Source organism: Galeopterus variegatus, unplaced genomic scaffold (genome assembly GCF_000696425.1).
Source record: "Galeopterus variegatus unplaced genomic scaffold, G_variegatus-3.0.2 Scaffold6866, whole genome shotgun sequence".
NCBI classification, from domain to species: domain Eukaryota; kingdom Metazoa; phylum Chordata; class Mammalia; order Dermoptera; family Cynocephalidae; genus Galeopterus; species Galeopterus variegatus.
The window spans coordinates 41,422-49,493 of record NW_007732977.1 but is presented as its reverse complement, the minus strand read 5'-3'; the positions used below and the strand labels follow the sequence as shown (position 1 = coordinate 49,493).

The following is an 8,072-nucleotide window of genomic DNA, read 5'->3' as shown; positions in this document are numbered from 1 at the left end:
CAAAGCCACGCGCAGGCCGGCCGACCCCGAACCTGCCGCAGCCGTCCCTGCCGCCGCCGTCCCTGCAGCCGCTGCCGCCGGAAAAGAAACTGTCACTGCGATGGTCTCGGCCTCCCCTGCCCCGGCCCCTGGGTGCCGCCTCCGCCTCTGCCTCCGCCCCCTCCTCCGCCGCGGCGGCCTCCCGCATTCTGCAGAGAAAGCTCGCAGGTGGAAGCAGGTCCCTGCGGAGGGACCAGAGCCAGAGTGAAAGGGCTGGGGGCAAAACCGTCTCAAACCCGCCACGTCTCCTCCCCAGCCCGGAAGCACCTGGACCCGCTATCCTCCACCATCGATTTCACCGAGATGCTCAGGAGTGGTGCCCCTGAAGACTGCAGAGGACGCAAGCCGGGATGCAGCTGGATCTGACCGTGAAACTGGCACTGGAGTCGGGGGAAGAAGGGGAACCTCAGACTCAGAATTCCGTTTAGAGATTTCTGCAAAGTGGGTACGCCCACCGTGAAACACTTATCTGTCCCTTCCCCTTCCTTCTCCGTGTGCTTGGGAAATGCAAACGATTATGATATATCCCGGATATTATTGTAATTATCACATACAGTGTTTTTACTATGCTCCTGGCACTGTGCCAGGCGCTCAACGCACGTAATCTTATTTCATTTGCTACAGCCCTATATATAAAAAACAGAAGTAATTTCTCCTAGGTTACTCACCTATGAAATAGTAGAAGATAAGATTTAAACTCTGATCCGACGCCAAAAGCTGTTTCTATTGGCTAGACAGATTCTATTAATTTATAAACATTTTATGAACATTGCTGCTGTTGGATGCAATACAGGCATTTTTCTGGAGTTTGGTTGGGAGGCTACCTCCAAGTGAGAAAAGTGACTGCAGTGGAGTGGTGGAACATTGGCTTTTCTTAGTTGGCTAGTTAGTAGCCCAAACTTCTAGCCCTGGCTCTGCCACCAATGGAGCTATTTAGTCTAAGGCATTTCATTTTCTTAGGCCTCATCTTCCTGCATTGGTTTTTTGTTTGTTTGTTTGGGTTTTTTTTTGGGGGGGGGGGGTTTGTCCTTTTTGAGACCGGCCGCACCGCGCTCAGCCAGTGAGCGCTGTGAGCACACCGGTCATCCCTATTTAGGATCCGAACCCGAGGCAGGAGCGTTACTGCGCTCCCAGTCCCGCACTCTCCCGAGTGCGCCACGGGCTCAGTCCCCCTGCATTGGTTTTTAAAATGAGTTTTGATTGTTGGAGGCAGACTGCAGACTTTATTTTTAAGAAGAAATAGTGTAGTTGTTTTTCTAATTTTGAATTTGGTACCAAATTTTAAAATGAGAACATTTCACGAAATTCAGACTTTTGGCATTTTCTGAATAATTTTAAGATCGGGCAGCATTTGGTCTGTGGTAGGTTCTAGCATCCATCAGCTGGAGCTGAGTAGCACCTATCCCCTCTAGATGGGGAAGATGCTCTTCAATTTTCCATAGGCCCCAGCACTTCCATACACACCTTCCCCACTGACATTCAAGGACATGGTAGACATTTGAACTTGCAGTTCTGGACTGGATAATCTCACGACATACTAGACAACACAAAATTCAGTGATAATGAAGAAGGTTAACCAATGTCTAAAAAGAATTATGAAACAAAAATTTCTACATGCATATTTAGAGTGGTCATTGATCATGGTCTTGCTACCTAGCATCCAAATCCTCATAAAAGCCAAAAGGGTCCAATGCTCACTGTCCATACCCTCTGGCAGCCAGGGCACCATCATGTGACCTAAGTTCAGCCAATCAGAAACTTCTATCCAGGTCTTTGAATCTGGATTCTGTGATTCAAATAAGAGACATTTTGGAAATAATTCCATCACCTGTGAAGTACCTTTTGTGTCTAGGGACAGTAGTGCTAGAGGTGACAGGTAGTAGTGTCCACCATGGCAGTGACAGTGGTGTCCTAAGTGGACCATTTGAGTGGTTGGGCCTTTTCTGATTCCAGCTGTCAAGCCTTCCTGCCTGTTTGATGAGCCTTATTCTCCATTCTTCCTGTCTCTTTGATATGCCACCTGATGGATTTCCAATACATTTCTCATCTCATTAAGTTAGCGAGAAATGGTTTCAGTGTTTGCCATGAAGAACTCTGATACTTTAGGGGGGATTCAAGCTTCCTTCATTAACTGAGTTAATAAAAAGAATAGGCACAAGTGTATTTATACGACTTTCCTCTTAGAGAATTTTAAAACATTCTGTAGCTTTACTTGCATTTTTAAAGATTCAATCTCAACAGTAATCCAAAAATGCAAAATTATTTAAAGGTAGGATTTCTTCCCCCTTACCACTCATATTAGCAAAGATTGCTTATCAATAGACATTGCATCGTTACTGGTGTGGGTGCAGTGCAATGAGTCCTCTCATCTGATGCGGTGATTTTAATACACTGCTGAGAAAGGAATTTGTCAGTATGTTAACAAGTACGTTAGCAAGTGTGGTAAAATGGATATTACCTACCCCCCCCCCATAATTCCACTTCTAAGAAGAAATTTACCGTAAGAAAATCTGAAATGGGGATGAAATTTCTCCATTGAGACATTTATCATTAACTTTGGGCATTAAATTATGTTTATGATGGATTTTTAATGATACTGAAACTTTATGATACAATGTTAAGCAAACAAGGATACTTAATTGCATACACATATAATCTCAAGTAGGTAAAAATACAGGAAAAACTATAGGAGAATTTATTAAAATTGTCCTTTAGAAATTAGTTTGGGCAATTATAATCCCTTTCTTTATTCTTTGCTATAATTTTAATTTTTCTATAAAGGGCATGCTTTCCTTTTATTTAGAAAAAGGAAATATTTAATAATTAAAAATAAACAGAATTGGCAGCCAGATAAATATGAGGTACCCATCACGGTGTCTCATCCATAATAGGTACATTATAAATATTTGAGAAAGAAACAAAGGTAAGAATAAAGAAGGGAAAAAGGAAGGGAAGACAAACTATTTCACAAAGAAGATTGATGAACTAAGGGATTGTGACTTGCCTATCATTTGCTTAGTTGATAGCATACAGAGAAATAAGGTATTACATTCTAAATTGCTTTATTAAGTAATGCTGCATTTGATTATTTCCCAACTGGTGACAAGTGACAAAACAATACCTTTCTCCCTGGATGAGTAATATGGAGCCAGCACTAAGATTGTTTTCCTGTCCCACAACTTCAGAGATAGATCTGTTCTGAGAAGCTGGAATGGCCTCAGTGTATTGGTATTCAAGACAAAAGAGGTCCCTTCTTGCCTCTGATTGGTCATAATATGAAGGTTTGCCACCCTCTTTAGGGCACCCAGAAGCCCAAGAGCTTATTAGAGTAGACTCTAATTTCCCTATCTGTTCACTTCTTAGTTGTATCTTACTCCTTGGAACTGACGGTACAAAGAGAAAGTACGCAGGGTTGAATTTACATTAACCAGGAAGCTGAAGCACTCCTTTGATTGTCTGGTGCATGCACATACAGTGGAGGTCCCTGGGGTAAGAGTTCTCACTGAGCATTCTTGCTGACAACAGAGGGGCTGAAGTTCTGTTTTGTTTCAGATCTAGCATTTCCTGACTCTGGATTATCTTTAAAGTCAAAGTCTCCAGGCAAAGACAAGAACCAAAATACCCAACTGATCCTCTGGGAAGAAATATTTATCTCAGTGATTATTATGCACTTAAAAGTATGTGCCTCAGAAATTCTTATATTCTTAAAAGCACATGTTTTTAAAATTCTGGTTTTACTATTGTTTATACCAATGGTTCTCACAGTTTAGCCCAGGGGCCCCTGAAATCCTTAGACAATCTGAAAGGTGAAAACTATTTTCATAAAAACACAAATACATTGATTTCTTTTTAACCCCACTGGAAAATCACTTTTATTGAGATCCCAACCAGCTGTACATGAGCATTCAATATTTTTCTGAAATGTTATTAATATTTTCTGAAATATTTCATTGTCTACTTTCCAACTTCTAGTGAACCAAGTACTCATTAGCCCTCCCCTGCGACCCTCCCCACCCCCAATCTTCAGTACCTTCACATTCTGTTGGAAAAAAAAAAGCCATAGGATTCAAATTTCTCATCTATTTCTCAAAGATGCAAACAATTTTGGGATCTTTTTTCCATCATATCATTTCCTCTAGTTACAGGGAATGAAGAGTCAGCTCCTTTAAAATGTCAGCACCTGCACATATCCCATCCACTCTCAACTTGCATATCTTCTTTATTTTCTGCATTTTAAAAATTGTGTTTCTCTACTGAAAAATTTTAACTAATATTCAAATTGGCTGTAATATCTTTCACTTTGGAAAAGAGCACAGAATCTCATTCCTTTTATGTTTGTATGTGGGATCCGAACCCTCGGCGGGAGCGCTGCCGTGCTTCCCAAGCAGCGCACTGTAGCAGTGCACCACCGGGCCGGCCCCGCAATTCATTCTTTCTTGAGTAGTCCCATACTTTGTTCTCCTCCGTAGTCTGGAAGTGGCCATGGCCAAACTCCGAGGTGGTGTTAATGAACTTGAGGTCAGTGCTCTTCAGAGCTCACCATTTGGTCTGCACCAGCAAGGACTTGCAAAGGGTGAGCACTTGCTTCTTGGTTCCCACCACATAGCCTTTCAGCATGACAAGGTCACTGGTCACTTCACCATAGTGAATAAAGCTACCCAGAGGTTTGATGCTTTTGTCAGACAGGTCATAATCAGGGGAGGCACTGTTCTTGATCAGTTTGTTGTTCTTGATAAGATAGTCCTGGCCAGTCTTGTAGATTATCTTGTTGATCTCAGTGTGGTGAAAGTAGCCTTTCTGCCCAGCCTGTGCTGCAGAAAAGGCCACATGGGCAGTGTGCCATGCCCCAATACAGGTAAGCTTGCACAGCAGCTTCTTGGAGTGCCAGCAACAGGTGACCCCTTTGTAGCCTTTGCCTTTTGTCCCATGATGATGTCAATCATCTCATCCTGCCCAAACACTTGCTTCACTTGGGATCTGCTCTAACCTCTCCAGGCCCAGTCCAGTTTCTCGGCCACACTGCCTGAGTTCACCTGGATCTCCATCAGGTGGGCCTTCTTCTGGCACAGAGGTAGCAGGCACATCTGGGTGTGGGCAACGATGCAAGTGACCTGGCGATACTTCTTGATGCTGTTAAAATCCTTCTCCAGCTGCTTCTTGCCATCCTCATCCTGCCATTTCTTATAGTATTAGGTGAAGGCCTTCTTCTTCGATTTATGCCAGTTCTTACAGATGCGACTTTAGCACTCATGGCTTATATGATCGGCCAAGATGGTCTTGAAGGTCCAGAGGCCTCAAGGGGTTTCCAGGCAGCCCACAGTGCCTACAGCAACCACGGGTGGCATCTCCACAAGGGTCACGCCCTCCACAACTTCCTTCTTGTTCAACTTGGATCCTGGCCTGTCAACTTCCCACACGATGTGGGTCATGCCAGCCATGTAATGCAGGAAGGCTGTGAGGTGGACAGGCTTGGAAGATTCACCCTTGGGGAAGCTCTTCACCTTCCTGCAATGCCTGCTGCTGTGCTTCCAAGGCAAGAAGCCCAGGGACCCAAGTCTGGGAGCAGAGAACTTCCTGTGAGACATCACGCCATCAAATCATGCTGGTAGAAAGACTTGTTAAGTCTCATTCTCTCAGGTTTCAGTGCAGTGTTCCAGAGCCACGTGCATGATTCTGCTACGGTTAGAACACAGATGCAGATAGGAGAAGCCAGTCATCTATTAAGCCAGAGGTGAAAAAGATATGTTAAAATAGAAAACACTGCCAGTTTTCTCACTAGTTTTTGTTTTGTTTAAGAAAATATGGTTATATTGTAATAAAAATTTGATATTTAAAAACATGGTTATATTGTAATATTGTATGTAGGTTTATTATTTTTTAATAATAAAGTATTTTTTTCTTTCTTTTTTTATTTTCTAATATAGTAAAAATGGATAGCTATAACTCACAAAAACAAAAGCTCTCTGGAATCCTTGGTAAATTTTAAGATAGCTTTTAAAATCATAAAGAAACTCTAAGGCCAAAAAGTTTGAAAAACACTAGTCTACACTATTAAGGAGTTAATAAGTTCTGAATAACCAATTTTTTATTTGAGGAATTAGATCATAACTATGGTAATTTAGCCTGTGTCACTAAACGCAGGCAGTAACCACTTCAAAATTGGAAACTACAGGCACATTTGATATTTTCCATTCATATGATTTATTTCGGTGCTCTCTTCCTGTTAGTCACTCTAAATTTAGACAATTTTATATCCATTATGTCGCCATATCCAGTATACTGGATGAGGTTTGGGAATACCTGAAACCTTGTCCTCTGCTGCCATTTACATACTGTCCTGGGTCTCATCTACCAGAGCCTAGTTTTTCCCATTGAAAACACAGGAATTATGAATCTAGATAGCTCTTAAAGCAATTATGAAGCTAATGAATATTAAAGCATTCTGAAAATTATAATGTGCTTTACAGATAAAGGGCTTACTACTGCTAAACATTTTAATATACAAGCAGACATTTGATGAAAAATAAAAATTCTTTAGGCTGGTGGGTTGGCTCAGTTGGTTAGGGCACGGCCTTGTGACACCAAGGTCAAGGGTTCAGATCCCCACACTGGCCAGCCACTGAAAAAGAGAAAAAGAAAAAGAAAAATTCTGTCTTCAGCTGATATTATCTGATCCCTTGGATTTAGATACATAAGATGTGGTTAAATATGGACAAATTATAAGGGTACTTCAAAAAGTTCATGGAAAAATGAAATTGAAAGATAATACAAATCTTTTCATGAACTTTTTGAAGACCTTGTGTTTTAATAGTGTTCGGGATGTTAATTTTTTTTAAAAGTTTTTTTTATTGCAGGCTGATTTAAAGACACAAAATATGCATATGGAAAGACAGAAAGGTGGAGGGAGAGTGGGAGGAAGGTGGTGGATCAGCATCTGAGCCTCACACTCCAAACATATCCTGTAACAGTCACATCTCCCCTGGGGCTGCCCAATGCAATAGAAGTCTTTTCATCGTAGGCTTTTGCTATCATTTAACAGCCATTCGGTAGGTTTAAGCAGCTTCTTTTTAAAAGAAAAAGTGCTAGATATACAAGATGTCATTGTACTTGTTATTTAAATTAAAAATTTCTTTGTTCAGCAGCAAGAGAATGTCTTCTGTTCACGGAAAAATGGGACCACTGGAGATTTTACTGAAGTAAATAATACTATCTTAAAATACAACTCTTTACTGGAGTAAATAATACTATCTTAAAATCCAACTCTTAAATTTACCTATGCCTGTGTAAGCAAAGACATGACCTTTTCCAAGGACAAATATTAAAAATAACAGATCTCTAAATACACATTTAGGCATGTGCTTCTGGGCTTAATACCTAGGCTTATAACATTGATAACACCTATGTCTTAGTCTGCTCAGGCTGTCATAAAAAAATATCACACACTGGGTGGTTTAAGCAATGGAAATTTATTTCTCACAGTTCCGGAAGGAAGTCTGAGATCAATGTGCCAGTTGATTTAGTCTTGTTGAGGGTCCCCTTCCTAGCTTTCAGACTGCTGCCCCTTTGCTATTTCCTCAAGTGGCAAAAAGAGAGAGAGAGTATGAGAGAGAGACAGAGAGATCTCTGTAAGGCCACCAATCCTATCAGATTAGGACCCTACCTGTGTGATCTTATTCAACCTTGATTACCTCCTAAAAGCCCTATCTCCAAATACAGTTACATTGGGGGTTAGAGTTTCAATATATGGATGCAGGGGAATACAATTAAGTCCACAGCAATTTATTTGCTATTTGAAGTAAGTATAAAATAGACCTCAAATGAAACCGCATAGTTTCATACCTGTCTTTTAGAAATTACAGGACTCTTCATACTCCAAAGGACAAAATAATCATGAATCTGCCATTTTATACATGGACTTATTCAGTTTCTCTGAGTAAATGTTAAACTTTGCCATCATAATTCACTGTGTCATAATATATTGCTTATGTTTTCAGAGACTTGAGTAAACGCAAAGAAACACCCTCCCCCCAGAA

At 41.1% G+C, this 8,072-nt stretch overlaps 1 pseudogene; it reads right to left on the bottom strand.

Moving 5' to 3' along the window:
- LOC103606827 overlaps positions 1–5,830 on the bottom strand; it is a 13,470-nt pseudogene extending 7,640 nt beyond the window's left edge.
- Between the last annotated feature and the right edge of the window lie 2,242 nt (positions 5,831–8,072).